General features: G+C 46.6%; 1 protein-coding gene across 4 annotated transcripts in view; it reads left to right on the top strand.

Moving 5' to 3' along the window:
• The window catches only part of LOC147024245 (uncharacterized), a 50,944-nt gene that overhangs the window by 21,000 nt on the left and 7,444 nt on the right, over positions 1-22,500 (top strand). The window contains exon 2 of one of the 4 annotated variants that reach the window (XM_085883994.1): positions 15,565-16,106. The exons of 2 other annotated variants lie outside the window; for them this stretch is intronic. The gene's annotated coding sequence lies outside the window, so the exon portion shown is untranslated. Of the gene's footprint in view, positions 1-9,822; positions 9,892-15,564; positions 16,107-22,500 lie in introns of all 4 variants that reach the window. One more of the 4 variants, XM_085883995.1, reaches the window with a different exon arrangement.

The following is a 22,500-nucleotide window of genomic DNA, read 5'->3' as shown; positions in this document are numbered from 1 at the left end:
CCTACCAGACACTGTCCGCGAGGCCCGCGGAGTTGAGGCACCACCGCCGCTCCGCGTCTCATCATCAGACGGGTAGGCCCGACACGGTCTCGGCCCCAGGCCCGCCTACCCCCTCATCCTGGAGGGTGGTTCTCTTTTCTTTTGCTTTGGGAATATGTGTTGTCGGCGCCGTCTGTGAAGTAAAATTGTATAAGTGTTGCCGTGTGCCCGGTAGTCGGATAGATCTGCATTGTTGCATTTGCTTTTTGTGTAATATTGCATTGTCTTCTTCTTTTACATGTGCTTTTGGTGGAATTGTATATGTGTGCTTTCCGTTCGTCGCGAAATAAATGTGCTTATTGTTGAACTGTTTTCCCGCTTCGCTTCGTCATTTCTTTCATTGAATCCCCATCTTGCTTCACGTAAAGGGTTGGTCGTGGGCTAAGACGCCCGATAATTAATCGAAACGTCGAGGCCGACGAATAACACCGCTCGGTTATCCCGATAGTACGGAACGGGTCGCTTAAGTGGCCCGTGTCCGAAGTCGACCTGCGGCGAGGTGCGATCGCCCGGTCTACCCTCCGTGTGGGTACTTAGGTAGGTCGAATTTGGCGAGCAACCCTATCCCACGCGGGGGCCGATTGGCACGATCGCGGTGAGACCGAAAGGTCCACCCGTAACTGGTTCCCGGCGTTAGTCCGAGAGGGTCAGACTGGATTGTCCGTCCGGTGGGCGACGTGCCGCGATTCGAGTTACGTGGCCGTCAGCACTCCGGCGGGCGCGAATCCGCAACAATATATATACAGGTTGTCGTCGACTTACGACATATGCGACTTACGACTGTTCGACTTTTTTTTATTTTATTCTTTTTTTCATGTATGTAAAATATACGAAAGGCAACAACCTTCTCCACTCAAGCTCCTCCTTCAAAACAGTCTCCACACGTGCGGCTGGGGCCAGAGACAACGCGACTACTATGATGCAAACAGTGGGGTGGGGCACAGACGTTACAGTGGTGAATAGAAAAAAATAATGTGTGTGTATCTGCATACATGCACATATGAGGCGCCGCCTCTCCTTCTTTTATATGTATGTAAAATATATACATATAAAACATGACAGTGAACATGAACTTGAAAATGTTCGGGAAAAAAATACTAAAACTGGCAAAAGACCTTTCTTTGGAGTGTGAAGTTGATGTCGAGGAGTTGCAAGACCAAGAATCTGGAGAACTTACAAATGAAGAGCTAATCAAATTGGAAGAAGAAAGGAGGGAAGAAGCTGAGAAAGAAGAGGAGGAGAAGCCAGAAAGGAAATTCACCACTAAGAAATTATCAGAAGGTTTATCTTTATTAAATAAAGTTCTTTCACATTTTGAGGAAATGGACCCAAATATTGAACGCTTTGCGAGGATTGAACGGATGGCACACAATGTTTTTCATCCGTATCGTGAAATTTACGAGGAGAAAAAGAAACAAACCATTCAGACAAAGCTCTCACCATGTTGACGAAAAAAAAACAACTCCGGTTACCCTGAGCGCTACCCCAGCTGATAACATCGACAATCCACAGCCAAGCACGAGTGACCAATAACATGTTTTGTATTTTTGTACGTTTTTGCAAAATTTTTTTTTTTTTTGTATACCTTGTCGAGGCTCATATGAGAGCTAACACAACTCACAGCAAGGGGGCATGAGACAAGAGGGGCGGGAGTGGAAGGGACAAAACTGTGGGGAACAGACACATTAGGTGAACTGTGGAAGGGAGAGGGATGGGGATGGGACGGGGAACATGGTGAAGTGAAGATGGACATTACAGGGACTTTCAGGAAGGAAAGCAGTGAATTTGAAGGAGGTGGGCTTGGGTGGATTATCGGGGGTAGAAAAGATCGAGGATTTGGATGGGGGAAGATAAGAGGTGGTGGTGAACAGCTGTTTTGAAAGCCTGGAGGGAAGAATGGGAAAGAATAGAGTGAGGAAGTTTATTCCAAAGGCGGGAAAAAAGAGGAATGAAAGAGTGAAGATGAGCAGTGATTCGTGATTTTGGTAGTTTTACAAGAAGGGGGTTGTTGGCGGACCTTGAGCGCCCTGTGGAAATGTGGTGGGGACAAATCGCAGAGAGAGCAGGGAGGGGCAAGGCTGGAGAGGAGTCGGTAGAAGACAGAAAGACCACCGACCAACCTGCGGTGATTGAGTGAGAGGCCCAAAGACTCAGCTTCATTGCGGGAGATGCCGATGATCTTCAATGCCCTGGTTTCGACAGCGCGAAGCCGAGAAAGGTGGGAGGCAGGAGCACCAGCCCAGATGGGAGAGCAGTACTCCATCAGGCTACGGACAAAAGCTTTGTAAGTGGTCAGAAGCTCAAGAGGGCCGAGGAAGGACTTTGCACGACGGATGATTCCTAGTTGGCGACTGGCTGTTGAGGCGAGGTTGGAAATGTGACTTTCCCAGGAAAGGTCATGGCAGATAGTGAGACCCAGAAGCTTGAAAGAAAAGACTTCTTCCAGAGGATTGTTGAGAAAGTGGATGGGGGGTTTTTTAAACGGTCCTTTCGAAGAGACATAGTGAGAGTGTGAGATTTGTCTGGATTGAAAGACATGTTCCACGTGTTGGACCAGTTTGTGATTTTATCCAGATCTGCAGTGAGCGAAGAAGCTGCTGCTTGCCGGTCTGAGGGATGACAGATGGTACGGCAGAGGGTGGAGTCATCGGCAAAGAGAAATAGAGGATTTTCCAGAGAGTCGGAGAGATCGTTGATGAAAACAAGAAAAAGAACAGGGCCCAGAACGCTACCTTGAGGAACTCCAGCCTGGATAGGAAAAGGGGATGAAAGAACTCCATTTAGGGCCACACGTTGACTGCGACAGGAGAGGAAGTCTGCGAGCCATGAGTGGAGATGGCCTTGAATACCATGGGAAGAGAGTTTGGTGAGTAGTGCAGGGTGCCAGACTGTGTCAAAAGCACATGATACATACATACGTGTGTACGTGTGTGTACATCCCAGGTCAAAAAACCAGTAAAGACCAGTAGCTTACTGGTCAACTGGTACCAGTTGAAAACCAGTAGCCAACTGGTACCAGTAAAGCCAGTTGGTTTCTTACTGGTTTTAATATGGAAATTGGAATAGAGTGATATATTACCAGTTGAAATACATGTATTTAACTAACTGGTATCAACTGGGACCAGTACATTGCAACTGGTATCAACTGGAACCAGTAAGACTTTAACTGGTACAAATATGAGCTACTGGTTTTTTCAACTGGGAAATTGGAATTCTGACTGAATTTAACTGGTACCAGTTGAAACCACTAGAGACCAGTTAAAGACCAATTAGAACCAATAGAGACCAGTTGAAAATGTGTACTGGTTTTAACTGGTTTTTCGACCTGGGATGTGTACATGTGCATGTGTACGTGTGTGTATGTGTACACACGAGTTGCCACGAAATACAGTATTAAACCAATTGTACTGTAGTGGTGCAGTGTTTGACTTGAACAAATAAAATGTTAAGAAAATAATAATTCAGGTCAGGTATGGGAGCATGTGCCAGAACAGCACGTCGCTGCGTCCACTTTCCGCCGGTACTCCAGGGGCCTCCGTCTGGCCATCCCCCAGGCAGATGCCAGGCCCATCCCCATCTCCTTGAGATGATGGTCAACCTGTTGCAACCATGAGGCACGTGGTCGACCCACTGGCCTCCTCCACTCATGAGACTCCCTCGCTGAGAGAATCTGGTGAGCAGGATCAGAGTCAGGAAAACGAGCCACATGTCCATACAGCCGCAACTGACGCTCACGGACTATGCAGGTAACAAATCTCATCCGAGTCTCTCTCAGCAACCGCTCGTTGGACACAAAATCCGACCAGCGATAGCCAAGGATTCTCCGAAGAGACCTGGTACCAAAGGAATTAAGTCTCCGTCTCAGATCCTTGGTCAGAGTCCAAGTCTCGCACCCATAGAGCAAGACTGGAAGTACCAAGGACCTGAAGACTCGGACTTTCGTCCTCCCGCACAGGTACCGGCAGCGCCACACCCCATGATCCAGTGAATCCATGACTCCCCAGGCCCGACCCAGACGTCTATTGACCTCTGACTCGCAGCCAGCAGAGACATGAATATCACTGCCAAGGTAAGTGAATCTCTCCACGACCTCAACATCCTCACCACAAACAGACACAGACAGGACAGCAGCATCCAAGATGTCACCGAAAGCCTGGATCTTAGTTTTGACCCAAGAAACCCGTAATCCCAACGGCTCCGACTCCTCATTCAGCACCTCGAGGGCCCCCAAGAGGATGTCTAAAGTCTCCGCAAAGATGACTGCATCATCTGCAAAGTCAAGGTCCGAGATCTTGACATTCCCAAATGACGCACCGCAATTTGATCTCTCCGACATCCTCCCTAGAATCCAGTCCATACAAGTGCTGAAAAGTGTGGGAGCAAGTACACATCCCTGACGAACTCCAGTAACAACTGGAAATAAGTCAGAGATGGTACCACCACACTTCACAGCACTCTCAGTACCAGAGTAGAGTTCAGACATCAGATCGATCAGTTTTGGTGGCACCCCACGAAGACCAAGAATCCTCCAGAGGACGTCCCGATTCACTGAATCAAACGCTTTACAGAGATCAACATAGGCTGTAAGCAGCCCCTGCCGAAACTCTCGACTGCGTTCGGTGAGGACACGAAGTGCAAGGATACGGTCAATCGTTGACCTCTTTGGTGTAAAGCCTGACTGCTCTGGACGCTGGTGCTCAAGCAGATGATGGCGAACCCTATCGAGAATTATCCGAGCAAAGACCTTGCCCGGCACTGAGAGCAGCGTCACCCCTCGGTAGTTGTTGCAGTCTTGGCGATCACCCTTCCCTTTCCAGAGAGGGACAACAAGGCCCCTCTTCCAGTCAGTTGGGATGATGGCTGTGTTCCAGGCAGAGCACAAAACTGCATGCAACGACACGAGTGCAGCATTTCCACCAGCCTTGAGAAGTTCGGCATGGATGCCACAGATCCCTGGAGCTTTGCCCCGTTTCAACTGGTTCACCGCAGCCCGTGTTTCCACAAGCGTAGGTGGACCACAGTTGATTTGAGGGTCAGCAACAGGGATTGTAACACCCTTGACGTCCAACTCGACAGTTGGGGGATCAGCCTGGTACAACCGCTCAAAGTAACCGGCCCAGCGGGCCTTCACTTCAGACTCCCCTGTCAAGAGCCTACCACTATCTGCTCGAACTGTAGTGCTCCGAGGGATGGGCTTGGATGAACGTAATGCGCGAATTCCCCTGTAAGCGGGACGAGAATCACTTGACCACAGGTGATGCGCTACCCCCTCACAGATTCCTCGCACATAGGCCTCCTTGTCCACCCTCAGTGCCCGTACAGTTTTACGCCTCAGCTCCCTGAACAGCTCAGCTCTGCCATTCAGCCTGGCCCTGTGACTCTGGTCAATGGTATCCAGTGTCCCTTGAGAGACAAAATTCTTCTTTGCCCTGCGGTGAGCTCCAAGGCATCCACCGGCAACATCAAGGACGGTGGTCTTGAAGGCGCTCCACAACTCTTCAGGACCCCCCAAAGCACCCAGACCCCCCAAGTGTCCACTCAGCCTGTTTGCAAACTCCTCAGCTACTCTCTCATCCCTGAGCTTGGCAACATCCAGCCTCGGCTGGGATGGTACCATTCTCCAGGATTTAAGGTGCAGCTTTAGATTTGCTACAACAAGCCTGTGGTCAGTATTGAGGAACTGAGCACTCCGGTAGACCCTGCAGTTCTGGATCATCCTCCAACGACCGTCAATGAGGACATGGTCAATCTCCTTTGCCACACCGCCAGCGTTGGAATACCAAGTCCAGCGATGAGCTTGTGGGCGCTGAAACCATGAACCAGCCACCCTAAGTCCATGACTTCTTGCAAAGTCAAGGAACTTAGTGCTATTTTGGTTCATAGTTCCTGACCCATGGGGACCAACACACACCTCATAACCGTCCCTATCAGTTCCAGTCGATGCATTGAAATCCCCCAAGACTAGAAGTGTATCTCGTCTGGGGCACTGATCAACCACAGACTCGAGTGTGGCGTAGAATGCATCCTTCACGGTGAGATCACTCGCCTCAGTCGGAGCATAAACAGAGACCAGGGAAATGACACCTAAGGAGTGACGAATCCTTAATCTCATAATACGCTCGTTGACCGGTGTTACCTCAATTATCATTGGGGTCAGCTTATTGGACACAGCTACAGCAACTCCTTGGGTATGGTAACCATCAGAGCGACCAGACCAATAGTAGGTGTAACCACCCACCATTATCTCGCCGCAATCCGGTCTCCGAACCTCAGAGAGAGCTGCAATCCCGATGTCCAAACGCTTGAGCTCAGATGATAACAGAGACAGATGATCATCCTCTCTTAGGGATAGGACATTCCAGGCACCCACCCGAAGGGACCGCCTCAGGTTAACCCAAGGAGACCGCCGTCTGGTGGACGACACCTCAGCACCACTCCGACACACTCTCCCGCAATCTGACCCAGGGATGTTACCCCGTGGTTTCCCTCCTATCAACGATTGGGGGTCCCGAAGGCTTTGCCCCAATCCCGTCATCCGGTGAGCTGCCCTGCGAAGGGAAGCTGCACAGGAGGTACTCCCACGGAGTGGGTTTTCAGATTTTTTTGCGTTTTTGCGTTTTGCGGAATGAAGGGTTTTACGGTGGCCGGAGTGCAAATCCTGCCACCAACCTCCTAATAAGAAGTGACCCCAACTGCAGGAGGACGTCCGCAGACACAGTTGGGCACTAGATATGGATGGCCGTTGGCTCACAAGGAGCTCCTCCGCCCTTTGACAGGTTTTGTTTTTAATCCTGCTGGGTGTCCATATCCAAACACCCTCCTCACCAGAAAACCTGGTGGGGGAGACGGTTCAGTCGCCGACAACCCGACCATGGAACAGGTTAGTACAGGTTTACATGGTACCTGTAGCAGGTCACAGATCGAACCTGACCTGACCTGAAATAATAATTACAGATGATTATTATATCATTATACAGTATTCAATATACATACGGTAATTTTTGCATCGGCCGATACAGTACATAGGCCTGTACACTATAAACGGGGCCTGTAGACTATACATAAAGCTAAAAATAAAGGTTGGCCGACTTACGACCAAATCGACTTACGAACGATTGGTCGGAAGTCGACGACTACCTGTACACACACATATGTATATATATATATATATATATATATATATATATATATATATATATATATATATATATATATATATATATATATATATATATATATATATGCTGTTGCATTTCTCGGAACCGCATGCATCCAACATATAGTGGTCCCAAGACAGTTATTCCATCAATATACGTGTACATAGTCCCATTCCTTTTGTCAAGCGGGACAACAGGAGCGTGCGTTGCGAGGATCTCATAGCTGGGTTTGCTTACACCATGTCTTCTTCATTTCATTTCTAACTTCATTCCTACTCTTCTTTTCTGATTATTCCTGAGGTAAATCTAAGCCACATGCACCCTTCCTTGTGAGATGGGTCCTCAGCAAAGGCCAAGCAGGCATTACGCTGGACACCCCTCTGTAGGAAACACAGCATGCCAAACGCACGCGCAGCGGTAATTTCCACACAATGGACAGGAAACACACCCAGCACGACGCCCACGCTGTACGGAACACGTACCGCGGAGACAGAAGAAACAGCACCTTTGAAATGTTGCTCAAACACCATATGAGCATCGACAGCACAGAGCTCCCGTCCTCAAGCGATCCCTCAATCGAGGCCAATAATAGAAAGGCAACACCACGCCACGTTGTGCATGATAGGGGCGGCACATACTTTTCAACCAATTTCTGGACTAATTATATCGATTGGGTTTCGCCCCGTGCACATGATAGAATCGGGCGAACGCGAGTGCTGGCCACGTGCGTAATGGCCGATCCACGTGCACTGTATTGAATGTGCTCGAAGGCAGACCCATGCATCACTCGCGACTTTGTTATCGCACAGGGCAGGGCACGAATGTCCCATTCGCGACACTTTGTATCGTTCAGAGCAGGGCACGAATGTACCACTCGCGACACTTTGTATCGTACAGAGCAGGGCACGAATGGACACATCTTACTGTCTCTGCATGGGTTCGCCATAACATCGTACCTTCGGTCCGCGCTGGCAGCCGCAGATGTTCCCCATAGACGGCGGACGTTTCCTCGCCTCTACGGCATGCGAAGCTGCGATCGGGCGTGGGCATGTTGTACAGCTCAGGCCACGTTGGCGCACACGGAGCAGGCACATTGATCAGCGCTGGTCGGGGCGCCCGAGCAGGCGTGCGGGACCGACTCCACCCTCGGCCGTTCGTCAGGGCATGGCCTGGGGGTTCTTGCAGGGCGATTCATGGCGCAGAGTTCGGCGTGGGCAATTCATATCATTTCGTGGGGTCGGAGCGAGACGGTTCCACAGCGCGGGGTCACCTGGCCGGAAGTGGAATGAAACGGTTTCCGGCCATCGCGGCCGGGCCGCTCAGGGGGTCAGCGGCAGAGTGCCCAATTTGGGTGACGACACTTCTCTTCGGGGTGGCCCCCCGCCCTGCGCCGCGGGGCTTATAAAAGGGCGATGGCTGGGCCATTCTCTCTCTCTACCCTGCCTCGCCTCCCGCTCAAACTGGACTTCGACTCCACCTTCTGTCATCAGTTTGACTCCGCCTCCTCTTCCCCACCCACACGACGCTGACTCCACCCACCCAACGGTCCCGCCTACCACTCCGTCCACACGCTCTCGACTCTACCTTCTCCACCCACATCCCTCCTTCACACCGACGGTCGCGTCGCATTCTCTGGACGACGCTTTGCACGAGTTGCCATGAAGTAAGAGACGACGCGCCAGCTGTCAGGGGGGGGGTACCGCACCACGCAGAATTCCCCCCAAACGTATTGGTGGCACGTTCAGGCAAGCGTGCAAAGGTACAGAGAAACTGTAGCCTCAACTCTTCTCCTTTCTCGCTTCAATTCCTATTCATCGGGTTTTCTGTGTCTGTGCGTGTGCGTGTGCGTGTGCATGCGTCCTGGCACCTGTCCACATAAGTAAGACTGCAGAAGATTATTATTATCATTATTATTATTTTCGGGTTAAGTCTGCTCTGTGTCCGCTTTCATAAGTTGCTTGTTTATTGCCGCACCACACCTTCCTTCCCTATCTCTGCTTGCACACCCCAATAAATATATTGATCGTACCACATACCTTTCCTTGCCACATTGTTAAAAAATTATTCTTATAAATGTTTCCTGCTCGTTTTTGTCTTTTCCTTCATTGATCCAGCATGGTCCAAATCCTAGCCTAGCCGGGACTTTATTCCCAAAGATCCGTTCCTTTTATCCGGTACATCCTTGGCAGTGTCGCTCGGCTGCATCCGATCCGGTAAAGTGATCCGGTTCGGACAAGGTGTACCGAGGGAGTGTTCCCCAGTAATTAAATCACGTGATTAATTAGGTAACCCAGTTAATCCATAGACAGGAGGACCCTAGGTCATGCAGTTCAGTTATTGGCGTCCACGGTCGGTTATCGACTCGTCGCATCACGGAATTATCCGTGTGCGAGAGCCTACAATTCCAGGGAATCTTGTGGGGAGACGAGATAGCTTCCCCCGCCCCATAGTGGTCTTCTTACCCAACCCCCGGCCCACAACAATACATACATACCTGCGGGGTGTGCTTTCCACATTGTGTAAGCATCCGAACTGTGCTTTCCCATTATCTCAGGTCACTCACCTGCATTTGATTTTCCTTTATTTTTATTTGCTTATATTTTCTCTTTTGGATGCTTTCCGACAGATTTTTCCTGCTGCATCGGCTTCGATGTCCGTAGGCACACAAAATTACCGTGCTTCCCCATTGTCTCAGGTCGCTCAACTGCATTTGATTTTTCATTTATTTATTTTCATTTATTTTTCCCACTTATTTATATTTTCATTTATAGATGTTGTCTGACGATTCAGTGAACCTTTCCAGTGTAATAGCTTTGATGTCCATTCGCTCACAAAATTTCGGCTTTCTCTGTGGCCCGGAAGGAACCGATCTTTAATATCAGTCAGTGAGTTAGTGGCCGTGTCAGTGGTTAGAAATATATATATATATATATATATATATATATATATATATATATATATATATATACATATATACATATATATATATATATATATATATATATATATATATTATTGCGGGCCAGGGGTCGGGTGAGAATACCACGAGGGGGAAAAGCTATCTTGGCTCCCACCAGACTTCCTGGAATTGTAGGCCGTCGCACACAGATAATTCCGTGACGCGGTGGGTCGCTAACTGACCGTGGACGCCAATAACTCAACCGCGCGACCTAGGGTCCTCCCGTCTATGGGTTAACCAGGTTACCTAATTAAACACGTGATTTAATTACCGGGGAACACGCCCTTGGTACGCCTTGTCTGAACCGGATCACTTTACCGGATCGGATGCAGCCAAGCGACACTGCCAAGGACGTACCGGCTAAAAGGAACGCATCGTTGGGAATAAAGTCCTGGCTAAGCTGGGATTCGGACCATGCTGGATCAATGAAGGAAAAGACAAAAACGAGCTGTGAACATCCGACCTCACGACATGATATGAATCGCCCCCACCAAACTCTGCGTCATGAATTGCCTTGCAAGAACCACCGGGTCGTGCCCCGACGACCGGCCGAGCGTGGCGTCGGTCCTGCATGCCTGCCCGGGCGCCTCCGATTAGCGCTGATCAATGCCTGCTCCGTGATGCATCACGCGGCCCGAGCGATCCAAACTGCACATCAAGCCTCTACCCGATCACGGCTTCGCTGGCCGGAGAGGTGAGAAGGCAAGATGTTATGGCAAGCCCATGCACAGACGGTAGGATGTGTCCATTCATGCCCTGCTCTGTACGATAATAAGGTGTCATGAGTGAAACACTGGTCTGCCTTCGAGCACGTTCCATACAGTGCGCACGGATCCACCATGACCCACCTGGTCAGTGCTCGCATTTGCCGAATCTGCTATCGTGTGCGGGGCGAAACCCGATCGATATAATTCGTCCAGAAATGGGTTGAAAAATACGCGCCACCCATATTGTACACACTGTATAACTTTCCTGTATACTGTATAACTTTCCGCAAAAGTTGGGTTGAGGGATCGCTTGAGGACGGCAGCTCTGCGCTGTCAATGCTCATGAAGTGCCGTCACAGCCTTTCTATGCCCTTCCCCCACAAAAGTTATTCCGAGGGCATCGTGGTTTCCTCACAGCCGCGGCACGTGCTGCACGTGTTGGCCTCCGCGAGGACCCAAATGTGGATTTACCTCAGGGATAAGCAGAAAAGAAGAGTAGAAATGAAGTTAGTGGTGTAAGCAAACCCAGCTATGAGATCCCTGCAAAGCAGCATCCCATTTGACCCACTAGACAAAAGGGAAGGGACTATTTAAACGTATATTAATGGAATAACTGTCTTGGGACTACTATATGTTGGATGCCATCGCCTTGGAAGCATGCGATTCCTAGAACCACAACAAAATGTGTGTGTATATATATATATATATATATGTATATATATATATATATATATATATATATATATATATATATATATATATATATATATATACTCACATATACATATATATATACACACATATACATATACATATATATATATATATATATATATATATATATATATATATATATATATATATATATATATACACACACATACATGCACACTGTTGGACCCCCACAATTCGCGATTCGTGGACCCCGTGTATCCATGGGTTATAAAGTGTGACCTGCTTCTACATTCACAGTTCATGTATTGGGGCTGTTTTGTTTTTTTTAGCACTTCAGGACTAGTCTCCTCGAACCACCTGGGAAATTGGAAATCAGCTAACATCACAGCATTACATAAAAAAGTGAAATAAACGGATCCCCTTCACTACAGCCCAATTAGCTTACTGTACTTCCAATCATAAGCAAGATCATGGAATCCATAATCACAGTTCACATAAAATCATGCCTCTTCTCCAACAGCCTCATCTCAGATCATCAATTCGAATTCAGATATGCTCATTTTACCTTGGACATGATGCTTCTACTCGCCCAAAAATGGTGGAAGTCCTCAATATCAGACATGAATGAGATCAGGGCCATCTTTGTGGACATATCTCGAGCTTTTGATACAGTCTGGCATCCCGCTTTGCTCTCCAAACTGTCTGCCTATGGCATCTAAGCCCAACTCCACTCTTGAATCACTGACTTCCACCACAGTCATTGACAACGTGTGACTCTCAAGCGAACCCTTTCATCTTCTCTTTCTGTAAAGGCTGGAGTACAACAAGGCAGTGTTGTCAGCCTCATATTATTCCTAATCTTCATCAATGATCTCACCGACACTGGAACATCCTCTTTATCTCTTTGCTGATGATTTCACTCTCTGCCGTGACATCTCTCATCCTTTTAACAGACAGGCAGCAGCCTCTTCCCTCATCACAGACTTTGACAAAATCACAAACTGGTGAAATACAATTTTGCTTCTATATCCATATTATCCAGCATTTGTGTTCTCCCTTATCCCTCATCATTACCCTCATCCCTTGTTTGTCCATTTTATTTCCATCTACTTTCTCCTACCACCCTGCTGTTTGTGCTTCACCTTTCTCCTGCTGTTCCCTTTATGTTGTGTCCTGACTTGTTCTGTGTTATCGCTCTTCCATGAGCTAAGACCATGTAAAACATTTTTTAAAATAATAGTAATAAAGAAACTAGAACTACGTTGTCGATTGTACACCATTGCATATTCCCGCGTGCACTGCTTTGTCCCATTAACGCTAGGTGAAATTTTATCTTGCAAAATGGATTGACTATTCTTTTCTATTTGATGTGCTTTATGACCAAAGACTTACTATGTTTACTAAATCAGAAGTCATTGCAAGCATGTCAACATTTCATGAAACATTAATTTAACACTGTCCAGCAATATAGAACTGTGCATCAATTTAATCATAGGAATGAACTGTGTATAATATTAATTATAATTATTCATAATCATTTAGATAAATACAGTAAAACCTGTGACTGTTTGTCATTCATGAGGGCCACATAAGTAAGTTCTTTATAAAAGAATTTACCATATACAATGGTAAATACGCTTTAAAAAAAAAAAGCTATAAGACAATTTTGTTTGTTTGTTTTTAAATCGACCCCCATGACCCCAACTGCTCTGGCCCGGCCCCTAGGGGTCATATCAAAAATCCGAAAGTGTTGTGCACTTCCCCATACATATATCTACTATGTCCCAAAGTTTCAAGTTCCTATTTCAAATGGTGTACGAGGAGTTACAAGGTAAGACAGACGGATGTACGGACGGCGGAGACAATCACAATATTCCCGCTTTTCTTAGAAAACGCGGGAATAATAAGATCAGATGGCATCAAAGTGTGAAAACTTTGGAGGGGCGTGAATAATTTTGTCGGCCACTGTACGTATACTGTTGGTCACTGTTATTCACGGGGGATACGTGTCTGAAAAATGCCATGTGTGTCGTGGTCCGTAAATGTCAGTGCACTGTTACGAAATCTAAAGATTTCGTAAGTATATTTATGACTTCCGTCATCTGTTTGTGTGTTTGTGTGTTTGTTTGTAGGCACGATAACTCGAGAACGGAAGAACCTACCAATGTCAAATTACACCACGTGATTCAGGAGGGTGATGGCTAGCTCTGATTAGATTTTGGTCAAAATCGGTCAAAGGTAAAGGTCACAGTGAGGTCAAACATTCGATTTTTGATGGTTTTGTACAGAATCATCGTAGAAACTTCTGGTTTACGTCGCTACCTTCTCTAGAGACAGCTTTTATTAGACAAGGTCAGAGGTCAAGTTGATGATTTCATAAGCACCAATCTATGACTGCTTGTTTTATTATTCCCACGCTTTTGAAGAAAAGCGAGAATATTGTGATTGTCTCCGCCGTCCGTACGTCCGTCTTACCCTGTAACTCCTCCTACACCATTTGAAATAGGAACTTGAAACTTTGGGACATAGTAGATATATGTATGGGGAAGTGCACAACACTTTCGGATTTTTGATATGACCCCTAGGGGCCGGGCCAGAGCAGTTGGGGTCATGGGGGTCGATTTAAAAACAAACAAAAATAATTGTCTTCTAGCTTTTTTTTAAAAGCGTATTTACCATTGTATATGGTAAATTCTTTTATAAAGAACTTACTTATGTGGCCCCCATGAGTGACAAACAGTCACAGGTTTTACTGTATTTATCTAAATGATTATGAATAATTATAATTAATATTATACACAGTTCATTCCTATGATAAAAATTGATGCACAGTTCTATATTGCTGGACAGTGTTAAATTAATGTTTCATGAAATGTTGACATGCTTGCAATGGCTTCTGATTTAGTAAACATAGTAAGTCTTTGGTCATAAAGCACATCAAATAGAAAAGAATAGTCAATCCATTTTGCAAGATAAAATTTCACCTAGCGTTAATGCGACAAAGCAGTGCGAGCGGGAATATGCGATGGTGTGCCATCAACAACATAGTTCTAGTTTAATGATGCTTTGACATCGACCTTAATATACTGTATAGTGTTCACAAACTACTCCAATGTGATAAAGTTAAAAAAAAATGCAGATAAAATGTGAATAAGTGCCATTAACATAGAAAATAAGATGATTCTAAATTACATGTTATTTAACCCCTTTGCTTCATTAACCCTACATAACTTCAGGAGCAAATTACTTGTTTAAAAGGTTACAAAATAAGTGTAATATGTTTCACCATATGTAATTAGAGGTTTAACGTAAAAATTAAGCTCCACCACTTATTTAAACCGTTTTAAGGTTAAACTCACTTCGTCAACCAACAAGGCAAACATGAAGACCAAGGAGCTTTCCAAAGAAGTCAGATAGAAAAAAAAACATCTAAAACCTCGGATGGAGTTTGCGAAAAGCATCTCAATGATACTTCAGGCATGTGGAGAAATCTTTTGTGTTCAGACGAGAAAAAATCGTACATTTTGGTGTAAATTTTCACGTTTCTTTGTATTATATGGCATGATGCAGCATTATTAGATATACATTAAAATAAGTGTTTGTATCATAATAGTACTGTATTATTGCAAAATAACTCACCTTGTTGTGAGGTGGTTGTTGGGAGGTTTGGGTGATGATTTGCTGGTGGATGGTGTTGAAGTGTTGCTGGTAGCTGTTGAAGTAGACTGAAGGAATTGTGTTATACGCACTTGCTTTGCCTTTTGAATTAACTCCGTGTGAAGTTCTGTGTAACAATTTATCTTCGGCCTTCTTGCACCGTCCTAATGGTTGATTCATTCACGCCATATTGTTACGAATCTGGAAACCATTCGCATTCACACATACAGTTGACCCAAAGTTTAGTTATTTCGTTAAGTATATGTGGATAGTTAGAATCTCTCCCCTATGTCTTATGGGAATTTCATGTGTGCACTGCGAGTTTCTTTCTCGTTGGTCTTCTGCATTAAATCCCCCTCCACTCCTTCAGCGCCAGTACGCACGTGTTCGAGGCCACGGACATAAGCGGGAGTGAGATCACCTCAGAGCCGACCCCGCCCCGCCAGATGGAATGTTCCCCTCGTCCAATCGGGGGTGAGATCACCTCAGAGCCGACCCTGCCCCAGCCAGATGGAATGTTCGCCTCATCCAATGAGGGGAGGACACCGATCGCCCGACGCCCCCCGACCAATCCAGAGGCGAGTTCCCTCAGAGCGGATCCCTCCACCTGCCCGGGGGAGGGATAAGAAGGGTGGAGAGCTGTCTCAGCAGCGGTCTTTTTCGGGGTTCCTTGGTGCTCGTGATGGTGGTGGTCATGGCGGAGGTGTTTCATGGTGCTCTTCTCGTCGATTGTCATTCGTGGCTCGCCGGATCGATCGTGGGATCCTGGTTGCGCTTGTTGGATTCTGGGTCGTGGGTTTGAGTCCCACTGTGGTGGATTGTGTTGGAGCGCTCGAGCTGGGGATCCCCATTCCCGTCCACGGACTCCAAGCTCCACAAGTGCGAGTTGGTAAAACCGCACGAGGCGGCCAGGTAACCGGCCAGACTCTGACCCTCAGCTCGCCTTCCATCCCGAGCTGAAGAGCCGAATAAAGACCCATGAGGTCCATTTCTCTTTGGGTGTGTGTGTGTGTGTCTGTGGCCAGTCTGATAAGTCGAAATTGTTTACGTGATTGCCATTGTACATTTGCCTGCATCTATATTCGTGATTAAGTCTGCTCTGTGTTTCCCTCCCTATTACCTTGTAAATAAATAACTGTTAAATGTTCCAGTTCATTGTCTGTTTTCTTTCATTGACCCAGTCTGGTTTGGGCTTGAGAATTAGAGAGGCCGATTGTGCCGTAAATTGTCATTTGGGCAGGGGCGGCTTTGGTAATTCCCGCTCGGTTACGCCGGATCTGAGTCGGTAACAGCGACTCAGTTCGGACAAAGCCGGCCGAGAGTGTGGTTTCCCCGGTAGCTAGACGGCGCGGCTACTTGGGTAAATTGGAATCACACAAAAAGACCCTAACCGCGCGGTCGAAATATTGGCGTCCACGGTCCAGTAAGCAACCCGTCGACTTCGGAGTTATCTGGAGTGACGACTTTCAATTTCGGTGTTCAGAGGGGAGACGGTCCAACTGCTCCGTCTAGCGGTCATCCTCGCCACCGAACCCAGCACCACAACAAGATTGCCTGGCCAAAGATGAAGCAGAAACTGATAATTCATTCAGGACATCAAGCTTGACCTCCATGATTGTTTTTCTCCCCTTCTTGTCTGGTCGGTTCAAATTGGGTCTTCTGGGAGCCGTAATGATCGACGTAAGTTCACTTGATGGCGGCAGGTTTATTTATGTAAACATGCATTTATAATTTAATTTATACACACGCGCTCTAAATCGTAATTAAGTAAAGGAACAAGGAAAAAGAATAAAATCTTTGGGAAAACACCGGCCATTTTTTGTCGCAATTAATCCAGAATGTAAAGAAGAACTGCGATCACGATGGCGGCGGGTGATGACTCGGATCATCCTATGTATAAATTAAATATAAATTAACCATTGTCCACACAAAGGGGGTATTTTTAGCTTTGTAATTACCCTAAGACCTCCCTTGTGGGTACAAGGGTTAAGTAAAGTACAGTAACAAGGAATAAGAATAATATAAATGTTGGGGAAAACACCAGCCACGATCGCGTAAATGCGAAACACACCCTCACGTTGGAGAGGTTTTGACACATTTAATCAAGCGTGTAAATTGGAAACGGCGCTCGAGGAAGCCGCGTTGGGGGAAGTTTTACCATATATTTACCATATATATATATATATATATTGGCTGCTCTGAAAGCACCATTATTCTGGACATTTCCATCTGTCTGTCTGTCCGCGAAACTCTGGTCAAGCCTAGGGGCTAAAACACTCAACCGATTCCAATGAAATTTGGTAGGTAGGACCAATATTTCTGGGAATCGTGTGCTTTCGAAAATGGGACCCCGGGCCCTAGCAACGGCATAGCAACGGCCCTTTAAAATGGTCAAAAAAAAATCTAAAAAAAAAATCAAAAAAATATCGAAAAATCGAAGCTTAGGGTTCTGTGCGCAATCTATCTCGCTCCCTTCATGCCAATTTGCAGCCCCAACAAAAAATATTTGTAGGAGGAGATTTGTTAGGTTTTGGGCGAGTACATGTCAAACATTTCAGAAACGGTTAATTGCGAATATCTCGAAGAGAAAGAGTCTGATATTGATGAAACTTGGGTGTACAATGTGGCGAGCATATACACAAATACATCATCAGAGATGGGGAATTCCCCACCATTGAAAAATAATTGAAATCAAATAAGCGGTTTTGCATTTATTACAAAAAAATTTTTTCAAGATGGCCGCCCCAGTCGGCCATCTTGGATCCGGCCACGACCAAAATCAATAGGGTTCTTCCTTTTCAGGTGATACATGTGTGACCCAAATTTCAAATCGATATGGCAAACAGTTTATGAGTTATCGCACTCACAGCTATAAATGTTGATGCCCAGCCAGCCAGCCGGACGGACGGACCGCCCCAGTCGGCCATTTTGGATCCGGCCACGCCCAAAATCAAAAGGGTTCTTCCTTTTCAGGTGGTACATGTGTGGCCCAAATTTCACATCGATATGGCAAACAGTTTATGAGTTATCGCACTCACAGCTATAAATGTTGACGCCATAAATGTTGACGCCCAGCCAGCCAGCCGGACGGACGACCCGCCCCAGTCAGCCATCTTGGATCCGGCCAGGCTCAAAATCAATAGGGTTCTTCCTTTTCAGGTGGTACATGTGTGACCCAAATTTCAAATTGATATGGCAAAAAAAAATTTTCAAGATGGCCACCCCAGTCGGCCATCTTGGATCCTACCACGCCCAAAATCAATAGGGTTCATCCTTTTCAGGTGGTACATGTGTGACCCATATTTCAAATCGATATGGCGAACAGTTTATGAGTTATCGCACTCAAAGCTATAAATGTTGACGCCATGCCAGCCAGCCGGATGGACGACCGCCCCAATCGGCCATGCCCAAAATCAATAGGGTTCTTCCTTTTCAGGTGGTACATGTGTGACCCAAATTTCAAATCCATATGGCAAACAGTTTATGAGTAATCGCACTCACAGCTATAAATGTTGACGCCGCCCCAGTCGGTCATCTTGGAGCCGGCCACGCCAAAAATCAATTGGGTTCTTCCTTTTCAGGTGGTACATGTGTGACCCAAATTTCAAATCGATATGGCGAACAGTTTATGAGTTATCACACTCACAGCTATAAATGTTGACGCCCAGCCGGAAGGACGGACGGACAGCCGGACGGACGACCCGGGTGATAATATCCCCCTTCCGCCACGCGGCGGGGGATAAAAATGAATGGTTGCTATGCACACCTCCGTTGCTTAGCAACAGCTAAAATACTTTATCGTACATCGTCCACTTATTGTGGACTGTACAAAAAAAATCAATACCTCCGAAACTGGACCTCCGAGGGACCTGTTTTTTTGTGCCCAAGGAGAATGTCTTACAGAATCATATGAAAAATAAAATCTTTAGCGAATAGATAAATGGAATTACCAGGGCTGCCATTTGTTAGAGTCTCTTTGGAAACATGCCTGAAATTTCACAAGGCGGGTTTCTGGGCGCAAACTAAGAGGGCTGTGATCATCATATTTATTGTGCTAAATTGATTGATAGCATGTACATGAATATCAGCTAGTCGTGTCGGCCAGCTTTCCATCGAGAGCGAGCAGCCATGTCGCCTACCGGCTTGTGTATATATATATATATATATATATATATATATATATATATATATATATATATATATATATATATTTTTTTTTTTTTACGAGCAGAGCTCACCTGTCGCTTTGCTGACGGACCAATTAGTTGTCCTGTTTTCCAAATTTACACGTGCATAGAGTGCTTTTACCCCACCTTTAACTTTAACCCCCTTCCTTTGTCCCCCCTGTTCGTCATGTTGTCCCTTCCCGCTAGAAATATCACACACCATGACAGGCTTTGACAGGCCCCTCTATTGGGGAGATAGGGGGGAGGGGAAGAAGGAAGGAGGACAATTTTACCTGTGCGAAGAGAGTGCTTTAACCTCAGTGTTGCCAGGTAAAAAAGGATATTGTAATATCCTATTCCACCACCAGGTGATGCCGCATCGTACACATTTACATCGAGAATTTACGGCCCTCTGCACCTCACACCACCGCATGAGGCCGTGTCCACTTAGCCGATGTTATCCCCCACAAAAAGTTATATTTTTACCCTGAGTTTGGAGTTTGTAACTTAAAAGATGCAGCTGTGCATCGATACTTATGAAAGGGTGTGTGTGTGTGTGTGTGTGTGTGTGTGTGTGTGTGTGTGTGTGTGTGTGTGTGTGTGTGTGTGTGTGTGTGTGTGTGTGTGTGTGTGTGTGTGTGTGTGTGTGTGTTTTGTGTTGTGTCTGCCATAACTGCAAAACCATACTACCTATCAGCCTGAAACTTTGCATGCACACAAAGAAAACTCCAAGGAAGTGCAAGAATGAAAATTGGGTGTTTGGGTCAATTAAAACAACCCCCTTTGAAGATAATTTACGGCCTTATTTAATTATTTCCTTCATCAGGCGATCCTCGGCCACCTCGCTCTCTGGGTCTCAAGGCGTTTCCTGGGTAACCTTACTGAGTTCTGAAGCTGCCATGTTTTTGGCCTGCTCAACCATGCTTTGACTTGGAACAGGCCACAACGATAAGTTTTTTATTTTTTTCACTTTCCTCACTTATATTATCAAATGCCCGTTCATCAGAGCTATGAATTGCTGTATACATCACTTTTGTAAGTAGTATCGTTTTCAAATTATGAGCTTGGAGCGATTTCATCCGTTCTATGATACGATTTTCCAAGATCTACTCTCACGAACTAATTAAAGTATATCATCAAAATATTATTTTGATTTTTAGGATCGGATATCGTCCGGACTAAATAAGTGTTGAAATCTGTTGTGAAATCTGATAATTTAAAGAAATAACGAGTCTTATAACCAAGCTGATATACGTATTTACTTTAAGCAAGCAAGGCTATGTTCCCTTCTCCATAGATACACAAGAAAATGTGAAATTTCCAAAGCATTAAACTTATATTTTTCTGCTGTTTGGAGAATTGTATTGAGTGAACAAAAAATTTTGGAACGTTACAAAATTTACGAGCTTCATTGAGCTATCTGACATAATGCATTCGCTGCTCGAACTCACACCCTTTCCACCAGGGAGACTGCCAATCCATGGCATCTGCCAGATCTGTGTCTATATTTTCCAATGTTTCAGGAGGTGCTCTGCAGGAAATCAAAGCAAATTTGGTGAAAAACAGACGTTTGAAAAAAATAGTTACGACATTTGCGCGGAGCTCGAACCGATGTACAACGTGACACATGCTCAGATGAGCAGGCAAAATGGCAGATTTTCTGCAATATTTATTTCACGGAACCAGCTTCATTGAGCTGTATGATTCAATGCACTCACTGCGAGAACTCGTGACCTGTCCCCCAGAGAGACTGCCTATCCATAGCATCTGCTAGATCTGTGTCTATATTTTTGGATGTTTCGTGATGTACTCAATCGGGAATCAAAGCAAATCTGGTTTAAAAAAACTGACATTTTAAAATAAAGTTTATAACGTTTGCGTGGACCTCGAACTGATGCATTACATGATACGTGCACAGACGAGCAGGCAAAATGGCACATTTTCTGCAATGTTTATTTCACAGGCGATTGAACTTTGTAATGTCTCTAGGGTTGTTCTGCATTAAGTTGCAACTCTTTTGTGGATGAAGTCATTTTATTTCATTAATTCATTTTATTTTATTAACTGCTGCGTGCACGGTGAAGACTGGCTTTAAAGTTAAAGGGATCCTTCATGGTATGCAGCGACAGCTTGGCCAACCGTTCCTTATCAACCATCCAATTGGAGTGCTTGCATGAGTGCTTAAGCCACTTGCCGAGCGCCCATTGTCAACAGCGGTACCGCGCAATATCGTTCGAAGCGAATCGTTCACTCTCTGCTGACGCTTTTGCTGCGCCATGTCATTCAGAGCGAGTGGTTCGTGCTCCGTCACCCTGAGCGAGTGGTTCGTGCTCCGTCACCCTGAGCGAGTGGTTCGTGCTCCGTCACCCTGAGCGAGTGGTTCGTGCTCCGTCACCCTGAGCGAGTGGTTCATGCTCCGTCACCCTGAGCGAGTGGTTCGTGCTCCGTCAACCTGAGCGAGTGGTTTGTGCTCCGTCACCCTGAGCGAGTGGTTCGTGCTCCGTCGCCCTGAGCGAGTGGTTCGTGCTCAGTCGCCCTGAGCGAGTGGTTCATGCTCCGTCACCCTGAGCGAGTGGTTCGTGCTCCGTCACCCTGAGCGAGTGGTTCGTGCTCCGTCACCCTGAGCGAGTGGTTCGTGCTCCGTCACCCTGAGCGAGTGGTTCGTGCTCCGTCACCCTGAGCGAGTGGTTCGTGCTCCGTCACCCTGAGCGAGTGGTTCGTGCTCCGTCACCCTGAGCGAGTGGTTCGTGCTCCATCACCCTGAGTGAGTGGTTCGTGCTCCGTCACCCTGAGCGAGTGGTTCGTGCTCCGTCACCCTGAGCGAGTGGTTCGTGCTCCGTCACCCTGAGCGAGTGGTTCGTGCTCCGTCACCCTGAGCGAGTGGTTCGTGCTCCATCACCCTGAGCGAGTGGTTCGTGCTCCGTCACCCTGAGCGAGTGGTTCGTGCTCCGTCACCCTGAGCGAGTGGTTCGTGCTCCGTCACCCTGAGCGAGTGGTTCGTGCTCCGTCACCCTGAGCGAGTGGTTCGTGCTCAGTCACCCTGAGCGAGTGGTTCGTGCTCCGTCACCCTGAGCGAGTGGTTCGTGCTCCGTCACCCTGAGCGAGTGGTTTGTGGTCCGTCACCCTGAGCGAGTGGTTCG

Source organism: Eptatretus burgeri, chromosome 6 (assembly GCF_056783735.1).
Source record: "Eptatretus burgeri isolate ZD-2024b chromosome 6, Ebu_testis_v1, whole genome shotgun sequence".
Classification (NCBI taxonomy): domain Eukaryota; kingdom Metazoa; phylum Chordata; class Myxini; order Myxiniformes; family Myxinidae; genus Eptatretus; species Eptatretus burgeri.
Note: the sequence above shows the minus strand (reverse complement) of the source record. Positions and strands in the feature narration are given on the sequence as shown.